General features: G+C 39.3%; 1 long non-coding RNA gene across 2 annotated transcripts; it reads right to left on the reverse strand.

Moving 5' to 3' along the window:
* Nucleotides 1-87: 87 nt before the first annotated feature.
* Nucleotides 88-23810, reverse strand: LOC111743416. 2 transcript variants are annotated; one of them, XR_002781695.1, is made up of 5 exons: nucleotides 23575-23810; nucleotides 9683-9900; nucleotides 5822-5939; nucleotides 2120-2251; nucleotides 88-594 (listed from the first exon to the last, which is right to left on the reverse strand). It is a non-coding gene; the product is annotated as an uncharacterized LOC111743416 (long non-coding RNA). The 2 variants fall into 2 exon arrangements; XR_002781696.1 differs by lacking the exon at nucleotides 2120-2251.
* Nucleotides 23811-23935: the final 125 nt, after the last annotated feature.

The following is a 23935-nucleotide window of genomic DNA, read 5'->3' on the forward strand; positions in this document are numbered from 1 at the left end:
CTCCAGAAAAGAGCCTGACAAAAAAGAGGCACTTGATACTTATATCAAATGTGGGAAATGAATGACAAGATGGAAGAAGATCCAGTATTTTGTGTCATGGGTTTTCAAAAACTGTATATTTTTAAAAAGTCATGAGTAAATCTAAGGCAGTCTTGTCACAAAACATTGAGCCCCAGTTTATCTTAGTTATAGCTCCCCCAGCCAAGCTTTGAAGACAAGCATCATTTAGAAAATAAAATTACAGAACTAATATAATGAGCCATATCCTGTTGAGAGTTATTTTGGGAGGTGCCTACAAAAGGAGGGTTTTATGTTGCCTTTTCAGTGCCTGGATGGGGACCCACTATTGAAGCCTCCCTTCCAGAGAGAGATTTTCTGAAAGAAGAGTTAGGCCAAGGGGTAACTGCACTGAAAAGCCTGGTTTACTCTCATCCTGCTTCCACTGGGGTCCTTCTGTCAGTCAGGCAGTTAGTTTGTAAATAATATCTGTTTTTAAATCCAGAAGTGCAAATCGACCGTGACTTCAGTTCACATATTTGTAGCTTGAAACATCAGAGAGCTTGAGTCTGCCAGAGTCACCCCTTCTTTACGCCTCTGAAAAAAAATCGAAGCTGGTAATCTCAAGCAAAGACATTTCCAGACTAAAGTGAAATGCACAGTAGATAAAATTAATTCACAAAGCAAAGAATAGTCTATATAGGGTGTGGTGGGCCTTAGATTTCAGATTCCAGATGCATATAAACTGATGCATTCGGGACATGAGTATTTGAAAGACTGGAGGCAAATAACAAAAGCAATGACAAATTTTAAAGTTATAAATTAGCTCCAGTCCTCTTTTCTCTGTCCTCCATCACTAGAATGTCCTTGCTGGGTGGGTAGAGGATTCAGGTAGCCTATGGCACTAACTTGAGATTACAAAGCACATTGCCTTATCCTTGTCTTCTATACCGTGGCACAAAAGCCCTTATAGGTGGGGAGGTACTGGCTTGTCCCAATTGTTGTCGCTGAATAAATCCAGCTGTGTTTTCTAGGCCCAGAGCTACACAGAACTAGGATGTTTGACTTTAGTACTCTGCTTCTCCCTTCCAGAAAGCCCTTCTGTCTTAGCCAGCCACAGGTGTCCCAGGGCCTTGTGCAGCCACTGGCAATGCCCAGCGACCAGACTCAACTCCAACCCCTGAGATCCCCATTTCCCTTCATACATAAAAGGAGGATAATTCTTATCCTGCAGGGACATTCGGAGGTTTCTATAAATAACATGTGTCAAATCCCGGCCGAGCTCAGTAAATGTTAAATTCACGTGCAAAATGCTTCCTTCTCAATGTCAAACTGATTTGTGTCTCAAGGATCTGCTCTCAAGTGGACAGGAAATCATCTAAGAATCTGAGTTACATGGCAGCGTGAATGATTGAAAATGGATTTCCAGCTTCTCAGTGGAGGTGGCTGCATTTAAGGAGAAAGAGAAGGAAAAAGAGGAGAAGGAAAAGAGGAAGGAGAAGTAGTGGTAGTAGTAGTAGAAGATGTTTGGAGAAGTAAATCTCTGAAGAAGTGTTTAATTACCACGAACACTGTAGTGTCGTCAACCCTGGCCCTGGGCCCTGAGGCTGGCCTGTCTGGGTTCAGATCCTGCTTCTGCCCCTTAGTATCTGTGCGAGACCTTAGACAATTTACCTCACCTTTCTGTACCTAGTTTTCCTATCTCTAAAAAGGGGTTCGATTTTAATAAAACCATATCTCGTAGAGTGATTAGCAGTCTATGAATTAATACATGTGTTCTAATAATACTTAGAACAGTGCCTGGCACAGAGTAAGCACTCAGTAAACATTAGTTACTTCATCGATGATGGCATTTCAAGCACAGGTATAGATAAGGTGGGATTCCTGGGGGGTTACTTGCTTTCCCAAGTCTAAGCCAAGTGCCTACTCACCAGGTGGCCTCATGCTTACAGAGAGGGAGAACAAGCTGCCTTGTTTGTAGTGACAGGAGCCTGGTTCCAAATTGAATTAGAAGGCCCCCTTCCCTTTAAACAAGGAGAAAGTATATACCAGAAGAAATACATTTTCACTTGTATTATTGCCACCAGAAAAAAAAGGAATGGAGGGGGATTACATGACTTACAGATGCCCTTATCTTTCAGTAAAGGCAAATTCGAAAGGTAACGAGGAAGTCATTTCCTGCAGATCAAGCAACACTGATACGTAGCATTTGTATCCCACTTTATACAGAGCAGAGGTCTTCTATATTCTTTACCTGTTTGTTTAGTTAGAGCAGAGGAGAAGCAGTATCACATAAAGGAAAGATCTCTAAAAGGAAATTAGAGGCTGGGGTTCTAGCCCAATTATATTAGCCTTCTCTGGGTTTCATTCCCCTCACCTGTAAAGTGTGGAAGATGGACTAAATACTCCCCAAGATCCCTTCTAAGAATGATAACAATGAAAAATACTCAAAGACTTGAGAAATTTTCAGAAAGGGAAATTAAGGCATAGAGCAATTGAGTGGCTTGTATAGTGTTAAATGACAGAGCCATCACAAACTCAGCCTGTCCAAGACTGAGTACCTTATTGTCCCCCAACCCAAACCTGCTCCAGCCTCAGATTTCCATGTTTCAATCTCTTGCAAATCTATCTTTCTGGTCACTCAGCTTAAAAACCCTGGAGTCATCCCTAATGCTTTTATTTCTCTCATACGTTACATACTATGCATCAGCAAATCCTGTGACTGCCTTCAAAATACTTCTGGAATCTGAACACTTCTCGCCACCTCCACCACTGCCACCATCATTGTCCTCCTGTCTGCTAAATCGAGGGGAAGCAGGAACATTCATGCTTCAAACTCTTGGAGCCCCATTTCCTTCACATATAAAATAAACATAATTATGACCTTGTTTTCTTGTTGGAGTAGCTGTCTTTCCCTCACTGATTTTGCAGGAGTTCATTGTATATTCTAGATATTAATCTCTGGGTTTTTTTAGACATTGCAAAAAGTATCTCCTTCCTTTCTGTTAGCTGTCTGTCAATTTTATCCACGGTGCCCTTCATCGAACAGAAATTCTCTATGTTAAGGTGGTATCATTTATTGGATGTTTTTGTCTTAGATTTGTACTTTTTATGATTTGTTTAATAAGTCTTTCCTTAACTGTAGTTCACAAAATATTCTACTATGCTTTTTTCTATTAACTTTCAAATATTATCATTCAGACTAAGGATTTTAATCTCTCTAGAATCCAGTTTGTATATGGGATTAGATAGACATTTAGCTTAATTTTCTTCCATAGGTGAGCCAACCTATCTAGTAAATAATTCGTCCTTTGTCCATTGATTTATGAATCATATTATACAACTAAATTCTCATACATACATGGGATTATCTCTAAACTGTTTCATTGACCTATTTGCCTGTTCTTGTACCAAAACCACATGTTTTTGTTACTACAGTTTTACTTCCAGCTTTATTGAGTAAAAATTGACCACGAAGTTCTATTTATCGAAGTGTACAACGTGATTTGTTGTACACAACATTGTGAAATGATTACCATAATCAAGCTAATCAACACATGCATCACTTCATATAGTTAACTTTTTTCTTGTGGTGAAAAGGCTTATGATCTCCTCTCAGTAAATTTCAAGTATAAAATACAGTATTATTTATTAACTATTGTTACCATGCTGTACATTAGATCCTTCGAACTTACTCATATAACTGAATGTTTGTCTTTTGACCAACATCTCCCCATCTTCCCACCAGCCCCTGGTGACCACCATTCTACTTATACTGTGTCTTTTTAGTATGGTTTAATATTTAGTAGGGCAAAACCCTATCCTTTATTTTTTAAAGGTTTCATCTTGTACAATATACAATATAAAATATATCGATTTCAATATAAAGTTGATGTAGATATTCACAGAATTTTATTTCTCCATGTAAATTTTAGAGTTTGTTTGTTTGTTTTAGTTTTTTAGTTTTTCAAAAGATCTAAATGAAATTTTGAATGAGATGGCATAAGATTAAAGATTAATTTGGGGAGAATTGGTATTTCTATAATATTGAGCCATCCAATCTAACAGAGCATGGATATGTATATAGATCATCTTCTGTCCTGTATTAAAGCTTTTCTTTTCCTCTTATAAATTTCGAAATAACCACAAACTTACAAGAAAATGTGAATATAAGAATAAAAAAGGTTTTTTTTTCTGAGTCATTTGAGAGTAAATTTCTGACCTGATTCCCTATCATCATGCCTTGATACGTTAGTGTGTATTTCTTACAAACAAGGACATTCTTCCATATAACCCTACACACCATCAAAATCAGGAAATTTATACTGATATATCTTTATCTTCTAATCCTGGGACTCCAAGTTTCATCAGCCATCCTAATACCATTTTATATAGCAAAAGAATCCCATGCAGAATCGAACATTACATTTAGTTGTCATGTCTCATTCATCTTCTTCAGTCTAGAACAGTTCTTCTGTCTTTCCTTTATTTTTTCTGACCTTAGTTTTTATGACCTTATTTTGTGGAGTGTCCCTCAACTGCCTTTGATATTTTCTTGGGATTAGATTCAGGTTATGAATCAGGCTGTCTAAGGTACAGTAAGCTAGTCTTCTGGGAAGTTACTGCTTCCCGTTTTGGAATCAATGAGAATTTGGGGGGTATTTTTAAACTATATGAATATCCTATTCCTCATCAAATGTTCAATTTATTAACTTATTCACTGATATCTGTATTGAAATATTTTCTGTTTTAGTCAAAGGGTTATAATCCATCATCATCATTATGATGATGATGTTTAAACTGTCCCCACAGCGTCCAGTGGGGATCCATTTGGTGAGAGTCCTCTTGACATGTCCCCAGCATTCTGTGAGCACTTCCTTAATTTCTGGCATGATGAAATATACCAGCACACCTCTCTGGGCAGATATTTTCCTCTTCCCATCTCAGCTGAAATCTGACTTCCATGTTAGCTCACCACCCCTCCTTCTCTACACACACACACACACACACACACACACACACACACACCCCTTAACCTATATCAGCTCTGACACCTAACACTGTCACTGCCTCCCATGCACCAACCACAGCTCACCTTGCTCTGTCCCACCTAATGGCTAAGCACCAAATTGTGCAGGAAGGGAGGGAAGAGAAGGAAAAAAGGAAAACCTTGCTTAGAGTTTAAAAAATTTTTATCAGCAGAAATTTTGTGTATTCTTGCTGTATTAGTTTGCTAGGGTTGCCATAATAAAGTACCACAGGCTGGGTGGCTTAAACAACAGGGATTCATTTTCTTACAATTGTAGAGTCTAGAAGTCTGAGATCAAGGTGTCTGTAGGATCAGTTTCATTCTGGAGCCTCTCTCCTTGGCTTGTAAATGGCTGCCTTCTCCCTGTGTCTTCACATGTGCATGACTGTATCCTAATTTCCTCTTCTTATAAGGACACCAGTCATATTGGATTAGGGCCCTCCCTAACAACCTCATTTTAACTTAATAACCTCTTTAAAGACTCTATCTCCATCTATAGTCACATTCTGAGGTATTGGGGTTTAGGACTGCAACATATGAATTTTTTGAGGGAATGCAATTCATCCTGAAACATTTGATTAAGCTAATTCTTAGATACTTTATGGTTTTGATGACTACATTGAATGCTCTCCTATATTCTAATTACATTTTAGATAATTATTGCTAGTATAGACAAATGCTATATTTTTATACATTAACTAGGAACCTTACTGAGTCCACTTATTAAATATAATTCTTTGTTGATTGTTTCCTTCACCATCAATTATACATTTACCTCATTATGTATACATTTACCTCATTATGTAACATCCTCTTTCTCAAGCAGCTTTATTTCCCAAGGGTCACCATTTCATGTAGGAGTCCACTCACCTTCTCTAGTTAGATTCTTGTGGACAAATCTGTATGGCAGAATCTAGAGGGAAATAGAAGGTCAAAAATAGGATTTTATTTTAAGATGGAAGAGACTTAAATAGCCACAGGGAAAAAAGCACTTGGTGAGAAAGAAATTGAAGATAGAAGAGAGAAAGAGAATGATTTGGTCCATTGGAAATCTTAAATGGGATTTTAGCAGAGATGGCAGGATTAGCCTTGTACAGGAAAAGAGAAGAAAGCAAAGGTGGGTGGTGATGTGAAAAATGTGGCTGGTAAGGGATGTAGAGATAGGTTACAAGATCTCTTGGATGGCTTCACGCGTAAAGTCATCTGTTTTAAGACATGAGGGTGTTGGACGGCATGAGGGAGTTAGGGGTTTGGATGGAGGGCTGAAAGAGAACTGTAAAGGTTTGCTGTAATCACAAGAGTTTTTCTTCATCCTACCATGATGTTATACTATGCAATTTAAGGAATATACCACTCCCTGCTCTTACCCCCATGAAAACTGAGAACAAGTCCTTCCAGAGAAAGTTCAGGAGGTAAGAGAATGTTCATTAAGAGGTGCATAACTCCTTTCTTATTCCTTGTAGCTTGTGCTGCTTCTGAAAATTTACATTTGTATTTAAGAAAGGAATGTGAGATATGTGTATATGTGAGATGTGAATGTGAGATGTTTGTTTCTAGCAGATCCAAAAATCACCCATTGAAATTGTCAGGAGAGTGACTATACTATAGCTATGGTGTTGAGAAAACCTAAAAGCCAACTCAGCTTAGAGAGCCCATGCCTATACCAACATTCATATCCTACACCTTGGGCCCTAGAATGAGACACAGGGAATAGATCACCTGCCCCAGGTAACCACTGGTCCAAGGAGGATGAGAGGCACATGAAACACAATTGAATCCAACCTGCAGTTTGGAGCCCAGAACCCAGGGCTGGCCCAGATCGGACAAGCCAATCTGTAGGTCTATGAGCATGAAAATAAAGGATTGCTGTTTCAAGCAACTGAATAATTTGTTAGATAACATAACTATAACAGTAGCTGACTGATATACCACTTTATGTCAGAAGAAGCCAACTCTAGAATAGGGGGAGAAGAGTAGAGGCTGACACTTTTGAGTTAAGCAGAAGGTATCTCTATTTCATCTGGTAAGTTGTATTTATTCACTCATTTTTTTATTCATTCATTCAAGAGATATCTAATGTGCACCTACTATGTTTTAGACACCAGAGACAAAATAGTAAATAAAACGTATGGAAATCCCTGATCTATGGAAGTTACATGCCAGTATGTGACAGGCATTTGCTACAGGCTTACAAGAGCAGGGGAAATAGTTTTAGAATGTCTTAACCTTGACGCAGTTCACTCGCTTACGTTTGCCTAGCTCCTACAAACAGGCTGTGAACCAGTCATGTAACCCAGCTTAGTTCCCTTCTCTACTTCCCTTATGAAAGGGGTGACTTGCCCTGAGTGTCTATATACGACAAGCACTAAAACTACATTTTTAAAAAATCATTACAAAATCTTTAGAGTGGTTAATAGTATTCCCATTGTACATATGAGGAAACAGGTGAGAAAGGTGAATTTGTCCATAGTCACACAGCTGTGACAGACCTGGCCTTTGAACCCAGGTGTACAATTACAAAGCCCAGTTTTGATGAACCATATTGCCTCTCATAAGCTTGGCACTGCTTAACACAAAATATTCTCTAATGTCAGCTGACTTCATGGTGCAATAAAAATGGTATTTTGGCACCTGAAAATTATACAATTGTAGTAACCAATGTTACCCCAATAAACTTAATTTTTAAAAAATGGTGTTTTGGGGGGATAAATGAGGCTTCACCTTTTCATCTTTTCCTACTAAATAAATTAGTTTCTTTTTTTTTTCTAATTCATATCCTATGAAAACATGTGTTTTAAGCCCACTAGAAATTCTTAAAATGGCTCTACTTCTCAGAACATATCAGTTAGCTCTTCCAGTTTCTCGTTCGAAATCTAATTTCAAACCCTATTCAAAACAAAGGGCGGCAGAAAACAACTGTTTGCCCTGGAATAGTAATCTTAGAAGTAAAATAAATAATCAAAAGATAAAGACATTGGCTCTCCTGGCCAAATTTGGAACAATTTGAGCATTAAAAATAATAATAATAATAAAAGATTACAACATTGAACAAAACAATGAAAAGGATTCTAGGATTTAGAGTTAAACTTTTGAAAAGGTGGGATAGGGCACTTTTTTAATGAATAAATGACAGTTAATAAATGTAGAAGGAGTGATATAATCAGAAAATCACCATGTTGCAAGCATTGATGTAATAAAAATCATCAAAAATTATAAAACCATTTAGTATAAGATTGCTGGGTAACACATATTTCCCAGTCTCAAAGTGTTACCCCTTTTATTTCTTATTAATTACAAAGGATAAAAAGTATCTTTACAAGAGAGAAATCTGATGGACACCACCTGAACCAAGCAGTCAAACTGAGCTTCACCAATAATGGGACAAATTAACATTATATACCTTCTGATGACTTGCAATGGGAAATACACAAAATGTAATATTCTTGCCCAAAAAATGTTTATTCAGAGTCTGATCACAAGGAAACCATCTGACAAGTCTAGATTGAAGCCATTCTACAGGAAAACAGGCCTGGACTCTTTCAAAATGTCAATGTTGTGAGAGACAAAACAAGATTTAAAAAAAAAAAAACACACAAAAAAAACAGGTGAGGGAATTGTCCTAAATTAAAGGAAACCAAAGGAACATGGCAACCAAATATAAAAATGCAACACTTGATCTTTGATTGCATTAGGGGTGGGGTGGGGGGGGTATTTAAAAGATGTTTTTGGAAAATTGGAAAAATTTGGACCATATTTTAGGTTATTTTGTTAATGTTAAATTTTATGGATGTGATAATGAGATGGTGTGTAGGAGAATGTCCTTATTCTTAGGAAATGCATAATGAAGTATTTAGAGTGAAGTGTCAAGTTGTTTGCAATTTACTTTCAAAAGGCTCATTGTGTGTGTGTATGTGTGTATATATAGATAGACAGACAAACGGAAAGATGGATAGATAGAAAAAATAATCTTGAAAGTTTAAGAGAGAAAAATAGAGAGATGCAAACAGAAAGCAAATGTTAACAACTGTTAATCTAGTTGAAGAATCCATGGATTTCATTGCTTTTACTTACAACTTTAGTGTAAGTTTGAAATATTTCAGAATAAAAATTGAGGGAAGAAAAATAAAGGTGTTGGAATAAATAGTGCCTCAGTTTCTTACCCTGCTGGCATTCGAGAAACACCAAGATTTGAAAATAGATCATCCTTGGAAGATGCAGTCCTGTATGAAGCCTGGGTCAGGTTAACTGTCCTCACTGCAAACCCACACTGAGTGTCCAGCCCTTAAGTTCAGTACACTCAGGAGCTGACCATACAGGGCGCCTCCCCTGTCTCTTCCCCCAGCCTGGGACATTAGGATAATTGTTTGGAGCTGGCTTTGATAGGCAAGAGGATGTTAGTGCATTGCTGGGAGAGACTGGGAAGGGTGAGTCAGGAAAAGACTGGGAAGGAGATGAGGGGGCAGAGAGATGGGATGTTTGCAGCCAGAAAACAACTCAGGGAATGTGTAGGAAATGTGGAGGAGGGGAGTCTGGGAAAGGGTGAAAGAGCAGTGGCTTATCTAAAAACACTTTAATACAAAAATAACAGAGGAAGTCTTGTTTGGTCTTATTTACCTACCACAAATTCCTACTGTGAGGCAGGTAGACAGCACTTACCTGTATTTCCTCATCCTGTAAGTGAGCAGGACCTTTCTTTCAAACTCTTTCATCCAATCCCCCTCTCCTTGCAAACAGATGGTCTTCTTCAAGTTAAGGTGCCCAAGGTAGCAATAAAAATTTTAGAGTTGAATATGTTTGGAGACAGATTGTAGAGGGCAAGGGTACTGATCAGTTTGGAAGCTTTTATAGTCATCACGGTGACCAATAATGGTGGCCTAGACCAGAGAGTTACAGGGGAGAAGCAGTCAGATTCTGGGTGCATTTGAAGGCGGAAGTCAAGAATGTTACATTGCTGCCTTATCTACATGATTGGTTTCTCAGATTTCTCTTCTGCATTCCCTATCTCTGTGGTTTATATTCTTCTTTAACTGAAGGCCTCAGTTCCTTAGAGCCACGAGGCAAGTTGGAGCATGGACTGATGAAGGCAAATCCATCCCTGATCCTGGAAACACTATGCAAAGTGCATGCCCTCCTGATAAAGATCAGTCAGCAGTGTCAAAGGAAGTTGGGTCCAGCTCAACATTCCACTTTTCTAGGAAGGCTTACTTCGCACAGTGTGATGTCTGCCTCCTGTGAACTCAAGGACAGTCTCCTCTCTAGTAATAATATCCCACCTGACATGAGTAGAGTACTTCACAATTGTTTGACACCATTTGGAGAGGTCTTTCCTGACCACCAGACTAGATTATGTCCTCTTCTGTATTCTCATGGTAACTTGTTCTTCTCCAATCATAATTCTCACTATATTTTATTGTAGATAATTATTTAATTATCTGTCTTTCTGGCTAGTTGGGAAGTTTTATAAAGAAAAAAACAACTTTATACCTCTGGAACCTAACACAGCTCCTGGTTCATAAAGGCTACTCAGTACATTCCTACAGTTAAATTAATATATGATTAAGAACTCTTTTAATTTTCAAAACTATTATTCTAAGGCGCTGTTATTATCTGTACTTCACTGATGAAGGGAAGGGACTGCTGAGAGAGTGTGGCCACAGTTATTTAGCGGAAGAACTAACTGAAACAGTACCCAGGTCTCAGCTCTTTCTGCTACACTCTGCCTGGAACTTAGATATCATCCATATATTTGATCAGGCAACAGACACTTATTGATTCTTCCCCACATGTTAGGTTCTACTACACACTCATGGGAAACATTAAAAAAAAAGTAAGATTTGCCTTCAGATGCTGGAAAGCAAATACAAATACATAATTGCATTATAGCATGAGTACCATGGGAGCTCCTAGGAGGAATGCCTAACTTTGCCTAGATGGGAGAAGGATTAAATGGGTCCTTTTGATCTGGGTTTTGGGAAGAAAAAAGTATTTTGCTAAGAACAGAACAGGGAAGGTTGTTAAAAGACAAGGCTGATAGCTGATGCCTACAAAGCTAGGTAACCTCGTTTCCCGTTCTGTTGCTAACTGTCAATCACCCATCCCAACTAAGCCCTGGTTTCAAAAAATAGAGGAATCAGTCCCAGAAACCCAGGCTTGCCTAACTCAAAAGCAGACAATGCAACAAGAGACCCCCAGTGTGGAATCAATATCTCTAGATGTGTTATAAATATCTCTAGAGCTCACCTACCTGGGCCACCATATACAAACTGAAATATCATCTAAATGAACAGTGTTCGTTGGATTCAAGCAGTGCTCAATCCTCACTAGCGCACAGTGCGGCCACTGCACTTCATTTCCATCAACATATAAAATCTATTTTTGCTTTAAATGAAAGAACACTGCAGGTCATCTTACATGGAATAAAGTGAGGTACAACTTGCTGCAAATAAGAGAACACTGAAGAAAGGAAAGACCGCTAGTAACCACTAGTTCCTAGAACCTGGGAGAAGTTGCCTCTTAAGAATATAACAAACCACCCAAGGCAGTCAACAGTCCTTCTGTCATAGAGACATGGCACTGAAGCACTGAAGGGCAGCTAAGTGTATTCTGTGGGCATTGTCCGACCACATTAGGAATTGGGGAGGGGAAAAGTTATCACCATAAGCAGTTGAAGCGACAGAAATTTTTTAAGTAGAAAAGTATGGTGATCATATTTACATTTTAGAGATAATCAGCAGCAATATATATTAGGAGAACAGAGGACAGAGACAGGGAGATTGTTTAGGAGGTTAATGAAAAAATACCAGTGAGAGATGGTGAGGCATCTACCCAGATAATGAGAGTGAAGAGGAGGAAATGGATTCAGAAACTATTTAGAAGATAGAATCATCAAGATCTGGATGAGTAATTGCTTGTAGGGGGTGAGAAAGTAGGAAGAGGAGAGGATGACTCCTGAGTTTCTGATTTGGGAAAGTGGTTGGATGGTGGTTGGAAGGAGGGAGGGGGAGAGAGAGAGAGAGAGAGAGAGAGAGAGAGAGAGAGGCAGAGACAGAGAGACAGAGACAGAGAGACAGAGACAGAGAGAACACGTGTGTGTGTGTGTGTGTGTGTGTGTGTGTGTGTGTGTGTGTGTGTGTATGTGTGTGTCTTAAAGGAGAGTTCAGCTCTGTAACTGTTGAAGTGACAATGGACTATAGGCACAGGTTTCCAGGAGGGAGCTGGATGTGTGGACTTTAATTCAGGAGAAAATTCTAGGCTAGAGACAGTAATTTAAGTTATCAGAGTTTAAAGGGTAAGTAGGAGTGGATGAGGTAACCCAAGGAGACCTTAGAGAGAGGAGAAGGCTGGGGATCCAAATGTAGGGAACATCAACATTTAAAGGGCATTTGAAAGCAGTTGCCCATGAAGAAGACTGAGGAGTCAAGCTACACAACTCCAAACCCTAACACCACTGGGAGGCTTAGACACTAGCTCAGTTGGAATTGCATTTGGCTGCATATAACAGAAACCTGAGTACAGTGGATTAATCAACTTACCCAGAGGGCAGTCCAGGCAGAGCTTAATGGAGCCATCAAGACTTCAGTTCCTTTTTTCCTCAAAGTCAAATTTGCCTGCCCCACACCCAGGCATTAAGCCCCCATTCCAAGAAAGAAGAAGGGGAAGGGTAAAGGGCAAAAGGCATTTGCCAAGTATCTCTCATTTTTATCATAAAAAAACAATAGTTTTGAGAAGCCCCATCCATTAGACTAAAACTACAATTCACTGGCCAGGATTAGGGATATGAATATCTCACTGCATGGGTCCCTGGGGGAGATAAGGTTGTTTGTTAACTTATTGTTTTAAAATAGTTTAAAACTGACAGAAAACTTGCCAAAAAATAGTACAAAGAATTCCTGTGTATCCTTTACCCGAAATCTCCAAATATTAACAATTACCATATTTACTTTATCATTTTTTCTATCTCTCTGTCCACATTTTACTCCTATATACTTCAGTGTGTGCTTCCTAAAGTAAGGATGTTGTCTTACGTACCCATAGTACACTGATCAAAATCAGAAAATTAACACAGATACAATACTATTATCTAAACTACAGCTTTTGCCAATTGTCTTACTGTCTTTTATCTGGTCCAGTAATCAATCCAGGATCACACAATGCATTTTGTTGTCATGTTGCTTTAGTCTACTTTAATCTAGAAAGTTCCTCAATCTATCTTGATCGTGTCATTGACATTTTTTGAAGACCACAGGCCAGTTACTTTGTAGAACATCACTTATTTGGATTTATCTGATGTTTCCTCATACTTTAGGTTATAGGTTTCCAACTGGAACACTGCAGGAATGATGCGGTATCCTCCCCAGTACATCATATCAGGAGGATCCTAATTTTGATTTGTCCTGTTACTAGTGATATTAACTATGATCACTTGTTTATAGTGGTAAGGTGGTAGTGGTCAGATTTCCATACTACAAAGTTACTATTTTACACTTTGAAATTAAGTTAATAGGAATCTGTGGGAAATGCTTTGAGACAATATAAATATGATGTTTTTCACCAAATTTTCACCTACCAGATTTAGCATCCATTGATGTTTCTTGCCTGAAATAATAACATGGTGATTGTAAATGGTGATTTTATAATTCTGTCATTCATTCTATAATTTATTAGTTTGCCTTCCACAGCATAAGAGAACTTTTCTTCCTCCTTCATTTATTTCTTTCTTTCAGTATGGATTCGCAGATTCTTATTCTATTGAACGGATTATAGTCCACTAATATCAATTTATTTTGGTGCTCAAATTGTCACAGATCGGCCATTAGGAGCCCCTGTAAGCTGGCATCTGTGTCCTTTTGTCCTGTCCCCATCATTCTCTGAGTACTTTTCTTATTTGAGATTATTTTTAATAGGGCATATTACCACCTTGCTAAAATCAGGCTTCTGCTAATAAGGAACGAGAGGAGAAACGGAGATTATATGGGCAACCCACAGTGTCCACCACACCCAGCTCCTCAACAGCCCAGAGCTGGTGGCTTGAATCCAGGCGGATAGCCTGGCTTTGTTCTAACCAAAAAACTTTGTGCCCACACCACATTCCGAAAAGAGCCCAGAGGCCATGTAATTCCATCCATGCCTCTCTTTACTGTAATCCTTAATCACCATCCAAAACGGGTGCTCCTAAGGCCAGGTCCCCTGAGTTGCACAACTCCAGGGTTTCCATTCATACTGTAGACCATGAATGATGTACTAAAGCAGGGGCTGACAAACTTTTTCTGTAAAGAATCAAATAGTAAATATTTTCAGCTGTGTAGGCCATTCAGTCTTTGTTGTAACTACTCAACTCTGCCACTGTAGTGTGAAAGCTGCCATAGACAATATGTAAATGAATCGGCATGGCTATAAGCCAATAAAACTTTATTTATGAATATTGATATTGATTTCATCTCATTTTCATGTATTGTGAAATATTATTCTCACCTTCAATTAAAAAAAAACATTGAAAATATAAAAACCATCCCTAGCTTGTGGACTTTACCAAAAAAGGCAGCTGGCTGGATATGACCATAGTTTCCCACCCGCTCCCTGCCCTTCTCAGCCTGCATTGTCCTATGTGATGGCCCTGCCTCCAGCCAGGTCTCTTCTCCCTTATAGTAGTCTCCAATCTGCCATTCTGCTCTGGGCTTTCTCTCTACGATTCCCCCTTTTCTTTCCCAGGTCATTCCTCTGTGCCCAGGAACTTCCATTCAATTATAAATAAACTTTTTCCCACTTTTAACCTCCTAGCTCCCTTCCTTGCCTTAACTGCAAAGTGAATGCCTTCTCTAAGAAACGTTCTTCCTTTGCTGAATTCTAGAAAGGGTGCGACTTATTTTCCCATGCCCCCTAACCCACTGACATGGGAAGTGCTGTTGACATTCTCCACATTCCTCAATTCTATTTCCAAACCTTTTCTCTTCCACCCTTTTGCAAAACCCCCTCCTCCTTCGAAACTCTTGTCCTCCCAGTCTTGGAACAAGAGCTGACAGGCACAGAGGGAAATCCTCACAACCACTAGGAGTTAGGTACCACTATTATCCCCCATTCTGCAGAGATTAAGGTCACATAGCTAGCAAATGGCAGAGTCAGGATTATAATCCCAGCAGTCCATTGTTACTACCAAAATGGTATGATATCCTTTCTCTATGACTAGGTACTGTGTGGATAACTATCCTCCATCCATTATCATTTAGGCACCTGGGCAGAAACAGATGCACAGTCAACCTGAGTCATTTGAAGAGGATTTAATAGAGGAACTATTTGCAAAGGTGTACAGCAGTCTTTCTCAACCCTTTTCCGTTATCATCCATCCTACTAATTAAATTAATTTAACTTAATAAGACATACAGTTCACATCAACCCAATCCATTCTTCTCACTATAAGTGAAAGTTGTCTTTCTAACTGGAAACAGTGGATGCCTCTACAACAGGGAACTAGATGGCTGGAGGCAGGCAGGAGGGAGATCTTCTCAGCTTTTGAATGTTCTACCATATGCATATGTCACATAACTTTAATGTCATGCTCAAAACACTTCAGTAGCCCATCTACCATCAAGTTAAAATCCAAATTTGTTTACACGTCACACAAGGCCCCTGGAATACTTCTTTAGCCTCATCTCCACCACTTTCCACCTCAAACCCTGTGTCCAGACATGTGAATTACTGAAAAGTGAAGGCATTTCCTAAGGAACTGTCTTCCTTTGTTGCCAGTTCGCTCATAATGCCATTTTGTATCAGGCGTCTGTTTTGATATACTTGAAGTTTTCACCTCCTAGAATGCAAAGCCTTTCCTTCCCCTCTTCTTCCTGGTAAATTCTCCATTCTTCAAGATTCAATGAAAATAACCTCTCTAGACTCCTGTGAGATTAGCTGATGACCTTCTCTGTGCCATCACTGCAGAGTGTGGTAATTAAGAGTGCAGGCTCTGACGCCAGACTCTGTGGGTTTAGGTCCTAGATTTGTCACTTACCAGTTGGTGACCTTGGGCCAGTTACTTAACTTCTGTGCTTCAGTTTCCTTATTTGTAAAATGAAGATAGAATAGTTCTTATTTTCAAAGGAGAGTGCTCATTCACCAAATATTTACTGACTATCATATATCAATACAGACAAAAATTCCTGCCGTGGAGGAACTTTTAGGGCAAGGGTTGGCAAACTACAGCCACAGGGCCAAATTTCGCCACCTGTTTTGTAAAGTTTTATTGGACTATAGCCACACTCATTCATTTATATATTGTCTATGGCCACTTCCATCCTACAATGGTTGCAATGTAGACCAGAGGGCTTACATAGCCAAAAATATTTACCTTTAAGAAAATATTTACCTTTAAGAAAAAGTTTGCTAGCCTCTGCTCTGGTGAGATTGAGCTCATACATGTAAAGTGTTAAAATTTAAAAACATTGCCTGGTACTTGATAAACACTCAATAGATGCCGGATTTGTTAATATTACTGCATACCCTAACGATAACACTTAACACAGGTACTCAGTGATATTTTGCTGAATAACTGAATAAATAGATAGGTAAAGAGGAACCAGAAGTTAGGGGCTTAGAAGCCACTGGAGGAAGTTTCAGAAGGTGGAAGTGGTCAGCTATGTTAAGTGACAAATCAATACTGAAGAAATCAGATTTGGCAATAAGATGAAGTGACCTAACCAAGGAGCTGTGTGTATATGGTGGTGAGGACAAGAGCTAGACTCCAGTGGGTTTAGGAGAGAGTGGAAATGAGGAAGAAGAGACAAAGAAGTAGAGATTATATAGCTGTGTGACAACCAGCATCAAGATAAAAATGAAAACATTTGGTCTGTTACCTGAATTTTTAAAATCTGTTAACCAAAAATATCTGGTTTATTAAAATATTGAGGTATCTGATGATTTACCATTTATCATTGAGCTGTTTGGTGGTGGGTAAAACTTCAATGATTAGAATTTAAGTCTAGAACTAGCAGACAGAACTTCAGGCAGAACCTTCAAGTCCAGAACCATTAAAAGACTTGTGAAGGTGAATCTGATGATGATAAAGTAATGTTTCTTTGTTTCTTTGGGGATCTTAATCATTGTGTGATCTTAGCTGGTTTAAAATGAGAATTTCAATACAAACATGTGTAAATCTGCGTACAGAATATTTATTGTAATTGCAAAATAAAAACTATACAAACATTTTCTGTTCCGTCCATAAACATTTACTGAGTACTTTGAATGCACTGTGCATTCTGATAGATAGAAATATGTGTAGATAGGACTCAGTTAATTTGGTCATTGCCTTCCCCATCCCCTCCAGGAATTATGATCTCATTGGTGAAGAAAGCTAATTGAGCAAATAGGTTCAATATTTATCATAGATGTTAAGGTAGAAGTTTAGAAAGGTTATACCAGAGGCACAAAAGATCAAAATAATTTGTATGAAACTATTTCTCCATGTTTCAATTATTTTCATATCTATACAAACATACATTAAGACTAAAGAGATTAATATCAACTCGCAGTTGCTTTCTGGAGAACATCGATGAGACATTAAGGACTCGGAACACAAGCACATTATTGCTGAGGGTTTTTTAAGGCACTGTAAGAGTATCTTTAGTTCGATCCTATTTTACTAAAATATGCACTATATAACATTTTATTAAATGTATACTTTAAATAGAAAAGGTCTATAAAGATACACATTTAAAATATTAACAGGAGTTATATCTGGGTGGTGGGACTGGAGATATTTTCTTCACTATACTTTTTTGCATTTTAAATGTTTGTACAATAAACAGGGCTTACTTTTATAATAACAAATAATAATGGAACAAAACCATTGAGTTTTAACCACAACATGTTATAAGCATACATGTGTGCTCATAAGCATAGAGGCTAGAGGTTTTTTTATGTTTTTGTAGATTGTCCAACGTTTAGTTGTTACATGAATAGCAACAAAAATTTCTCAGCCTACAAATGTCAGCAGCTGACATCTCAAAGAGACGTGTCTAGAAGTTGATTCTAGTGATCCTCTTCTACAAGGGAGAAAATCAACCAGACACCTGCTATTTATTGAAACACTGGAATTTACTTAAAACGGGGAGTGCTGTGCATACAACAAATAAATGTGGTGTAAATCACTTAGTTTGGCCACAAGTAACAGGACACTGGTAAAAAAGCTCTTAAATAATAAATATTTACTATTTCGCATAACACGAAGTCCAGAAGTAGGTGGATTCCAAGTCTCCCAGTCTAGTTCATTCAGTAGCTCAGCAATTCTAAGATTCTGGGTCAGTTTTTCTTTCATTTTCTTGGATTTCCCCTCCTGGTAGCACTGAACATCACTGCCTCGCACAAGAATGTCTAAAGGCAGGAAGGTGGGGGGCATTCCCTCTCACCCCATCTTTTTTTTTTCAAGGGTTCAAATTTTTTCCATAACTTCCCGAGCAGACATCTCCCTGCATTTTATTGGCCACACTGTGATGGTATTATGCCAACAAAGATACCTTGGTTATGGAATTTGAACTTTGAGTCCCTGAGTTATGGTTCGGAATGTGACCCTATCTACGTGGTTTAGTTGAGTCACTGGGCTTATCTGGGCCTCAATTATCTCATCTTCAAACAGGCGACTCTTTAATGTTCTTTGAATTCTAGTACTCCATGATTTTATATTACTGTTCAGCTGGTGGACCTTCCCAGCCCTTATCTGACACACCAGCAAGCTGGGACAGTGACACATGAGACATCATTCATAAGGGCACATTCTCTGATGCTATGGGGCTAAATGCACTTTTAGAGGGAAAGAAAGAAGGCAAGTCATGGTGATTTGCCATTCATTTAGTGAGTAAGTATTACAGGACACCCACTATGCGCCACAGTGACTCTAGATTAAATAACAGAGAATAAAATATGGTCCCTATTCTCAGTGAGCTTACAGTCTAGTGGGAAGAGAATACAGATAGGAAGATACAGAATTACAAAAGATGTAGAGAGGGCAAGGACAGAGGAAGGAGAGAGCGTACATGGAGGGGAGTACCTAGCCCAGCTGAGAAGAGGTGAGAGAAGATTCCTTGGAGGAAGTGACAACCAACGGAGGCCTTAAAGAAGAGTACTCGGGGGAAAAAAAAAAGAAAGAAAAGTACTTGGTTGCCCCTACTGGCACCATGGAAAATTGCTTGGCCTGTAGGGCACCCCCTACACTTTATCCATCTTTCCTCTTATTGTTTTTCTATTCCTTTCTTCAATATATTTGCCCAGCTGTCTGTACAGTCTGGGACCTGGTGAGAGGAAACTCTCAGGGAAACTCTTGCAGCAAACTGGTTTTCTATTTAAGGTCCTTCTACCACCTCCGCCATCATCATTTCTATAACCACCATCGCCACCTCCACCACCACCACTACCACCATCACTTCCACCACCATTGCCACTACCACCACTGCCACCTTCATCACCACCTATCAACACCTCCATCCTCACCACCATCATCATCACGACCTCTCTCAACACCTCTATCATCACTTCCATAAGCACCATCTCTGACACCAGCAAAAAGTAAACAAGGGAGTCTTGCTTTAACTAATCCCAAAGCTACGTATAAAATCTTAGTTAATATAATGAACAAATAAAGGGATGTCTATTTGCTTTTCCAAATTATGCAACATACAGCAACCTTAACAGTTAAGTTTCCCTGTTGTTTTTTTATATGTGCTTTGGTTTACAAACATTTTAATTACTCAGATTTCTTTAGGAATATACCTATTTTAAGAAGTCAGGCATATCAAAGACATGATTTTCATACTGAGAAAGATGGGCAAGCATAATAAGAAGCTCATAAGATCTCTTTCTTTATTCATTAAATTAATTGTGAAGAGTTTTACAGCATGCACAAATCTACTAAGCATTAAGCAGTTTGTTACTTGGCCATAAATCAGTGACTATAAAGGTTAAAGTTAATTCTGTCAATACTATCCCCATATGTAAATATATGATACTTATATAAAAATATATGATACATATATTTTATACTTATATTATGCATTTATATACATACATGTAAAACTTTTTAAATAGACTCGATCAATGTATATTATTACTATAAATATCCTTCTCCAATTGTGAAATTTAGATTAGAGACTAAGGTAGATTGTAAAAGTGGTCACAAATTCCTCTCATCCTTGTATTGTGCATCCCTTTCCCTATGACTTTGCCACTCATCTCATCAAGGAGGAGAGTCTATTTCACTGCTCCCTTGCTCTTGGCCCTCCTTTGGCCTGTGACCACTTTGGCTAATGGGTATTAACAAATGTGATGCAAGCAGAAGCAGGCGCTTTGGGGTTTGCCCTCTTGCTGATCTGGGAACCCTTGCTACAACCAACATGTGATCTAATTTGGGCTGGCCTGCTGGAAGATAACAGATTATGTGGCACAGATGAGTTAGCACAGCTCAGGCCCTACTCTACCAATTAGCCTGCCAATCACCGGGTATGTGAGAAACCATCCAGTCCCAGTTGAGCTGCAGAGGCCAGAAGAGCCACCAGGCCGACAGACCAGAACTGATGAGAAATGATAAAATGTTTGTTTTAAGCTACAAATTTTATACTTGTTTGTTATACAGCAAAGGCTAACTGATACAAGGAATATATCTTATTGAGTTTTATTTTCCTCTTTTTTTTTTATCTGTTCCAAAAAATCTTGGGTAAAATGTTTGGTTTATTGGTGCCACAGTTACCACAAACACATGATCTCTTATTTTCTTCCAATTCTTTTTTTTTTTCTTCCAATTCAAGAAGCTTTGATTCTCTTATATTATTAAGCTTCTTTTATTAGTTATGTTCTTTACAGAAGAAAGGTGCTGGGGAATAAAGGTAATAAAAATGAGGCATGATGTTAAGAGTGAGAAGGGGGCTAGAACTAAGATGTGAACTAAGATGGTGATTGTGGGATACTGAGGTGAAAGAGACATTGGTATAGCTCATAATGCGTTAAGTAACTTCTTGGGAGAAGTTTGCTCTATTAAATCAGAATCTCTATGAAACTCCCTGGCACTGACCCCAGATGTCCCTTTATTAAATTGCAAACACACATTCTAAAATTCCCCTTATGTTCCATTCCTTAGTTCCTCTCAATCTTTTTCACTATCTAAATGAGGCTTTCTATTTTGATAGAATTATTTCATCTGTAAATGACAAAAGCCCAACCTGATCTTAAAAGTCCAGATCATCCTCAGACTTCAGACAAGATTGAATCCAGTTGCTCAAATGATGTCCTCAGGGCACTGTCTCTCCATCTCTATCTCTAGGTTCTGCTTCTCATTTTTGGCTTCCCTAGATTCTTCAATCCCTGACCTATTTTGTGAATCTCAAGAGTTGAGTGGTGGCAACTCTCTATTACGTCTCCCCATCCTGAGTGACCAAGCCCTTTTTCCTCTCCCCACTTATTACCCTATCATGTTAAAGACACTAAGATCCATCCAATTTCCAAAGTCAGAGCTCTCCATTAGTCCTCATATCTAATAGATCATAAAACCAAGTCATTTTTACCCCATCTGTGTCTTTGGAATTGGTTTTCCCAATCCATGGCCATTGCCACTGTGATTTGTCATGCACTGTTATTTCTCTCATGGAAGAAAAAAAATTTCTTTCTAACCAATCTTCGCTTTGCTCCCTACAAACCATCCTCCATGCCTGAAGTAATCTATTAAAAATGTTAATCTGAGTCTAGCATTTCTACTTAAAATATTTGGTTATATAACTTGTATAAGCTGCTCCACAAATTTGGGGTACAAACATGATCCTATTTGGTGATTTTTCCAGTTGATTACTTGAACTCCCAGCTGCCCTGTTGGCAGAGAGCCTAGTTATCTTAGGGTGAGTTCCCTAGAAACAGAGACTAAGCTGAGAATAAATAAGTGTTAGTTGTTATTTTAGGGGCCTCACTGTTCCCTGCTACTGGGCTGTAGCTGAGTCCACTCTAACCCACCCTGCCTGGCGTAACTATAATATAAAATCTTGGGGTAGAAGATTAGAGATTGGTGTCTTTCTAAGAAGCCCAGGGCCCCTCATGCAAGCTGTTGTACCCACTGACAAGCTCTACCTACCTGGGGCTCAGAGTGGGCTCCTGATCCAGTCACAAAAGATTCTTCTATGCCAGAGGTCAAAAACTCAAATGCCTATAGGAGTCAGAAGCCTGACAGACAGGGCAGCTACCATTCAGCAACAATCAACTGTTACCAAGCAGGAGCTTGGCACTCACAGTCACCACATCTTTAGAGCTGTTCAAGAGGAGCCTACAATCTTGATTTTCATACGAAATATTCTGATCTTAAACTGTTAGCTAGATTTTTTAAAAAAGCGAGCAAAACAAAATTTGTCTTATCTGTCTTAGGGGCTATCAGTTTGTAAATTTGGTTTTGTGCCTTAATCCCAGAACAATGGATGACCATCTGCCCTACATTTGCATAACTATGGGGGCTACTGCATTGAACTGGGACTGGACAAAGATCAACTGTGAACTGGCTACAAAAGGTTCCATAATTTCAAGATAGTCTAATCTCTTTTAGGGTGGCCTGTGTGGTCTCCTTGACCTGGCTCCTACCCTTTTCCATGGCCTTTCTGTTACTCTCCCTCTCCCACAGTTTCACACCTCAAGGCCTTTGTGTTCACTGAGAACTTCCAGTTATCTATCAGCAGTCTCACCCTCCAAGATTTGGCTCGAACTCTCCTTCCTCTGGGCAGCCATCCTTCTCCTGATCTCTTTGTCTTCTGCTTACCCCATGTTTTAGAGCAGTTATCCCATTGCCCTAACTTTTTCTTTGCAGGCCTGTTGCTCCACCTAACTCAACCCCTAGAAGGCAGAACCCTGGGTTCATTCATCTTTGTTTCCTCGTTGCCTCATGGAGTACCTGGCACTTTAAATGCAGATTGACGGAATGGGCATCCAATATGAAAAAGAATGAGCTTGACCATTGCCTTTCACACACTTTTCATCCATTTGTGAAGAACTGGTCATTTTATTTTGAGATATTAAGTTGAAACTTGGTGTTTAAGAGAAGGGGTAAAAACCCTCTGCATACTTTCATTTTTAAGAGGACCACACATTTGTGAAATACAGTTGGAAAGAATGGGTTTTTAGACTTCCTTACCTTTGGACAGAGCTGAGGCTTCTAAGAGTTCTAGAACTGGAGAATGCTAAACTGGTCATATTAGCTTTTCTTCCCAACCTTCAAGGTCCCCAGGGCTCTTGGAGTCTAGGACGCTAGCTGCCTTACAGGGAGAAGGAAACCAGCTCCTCTAAATGAAACAGCACTTGCACAGAGGCGGTGGCCCGCAGTGGGAGAGAGCAGCCACAGCCGAAAGCCCCTTTGCATAACCCACTCCTGAACTGAGGCTTGTAGAGTTGCAAACTGAAACTCCAGAGGCAAACCCTAAGCGGTTACATTTTTTCTCGACAAGGTTTCCCAGCCCTGTCAATCATTTCCTGCTCTCTCTCACTCCCCAGCGCGTGCACACACACAAGCTTTGGTGGACCGCTGCCTTGACATCGACCCCCTCTCCTACCTGAAGTGGAGCATCCCAGGAAGCCTCGAGATTGGCATTTCATTCATAATATATGAACTCAAGGGAGCTGGGAGGCAGGGACAAGAGCCTTTCATCTCCGCTATTTAAAATCCCAGCATTGCGGCTGAAAGAGAAAATGACCTGCGAGTGAACTGCATCGGAGCTGAAGTGTTGCACGATAACGGTACAAGCGAGAGCGTCAGCGGCCCGCCCGCCGGCTATTTATACCACGCAGATTATGCAATCTGGCTACAGCCATTCATGCCCTGACTGGGTAGACGCGCGCCGGTGGTGGTGGTGGTGGGGCACCATTCCCGGGCGCCGGGTCAGTTTCTAAGTTTGCATCATCCCCCTCATTGCA

Source organism: Pteropus vampyrus, unplaced genomic scaffold (genome assembly GCF_000151845.1).
Source record: "Pteropus vampyrus isolate Shadow unplaced genomic scaffold, Pvam_2.0 Scaffold113, whole genome shotgun sequence".
Classification (NCBI taxonomy): domain Eukaryota; kingdom Metazoa; phylum Chordata; class Mammalia; order Chiroptera; family Pteropodidae; genus Pteropus; species Pteropus vampyrus.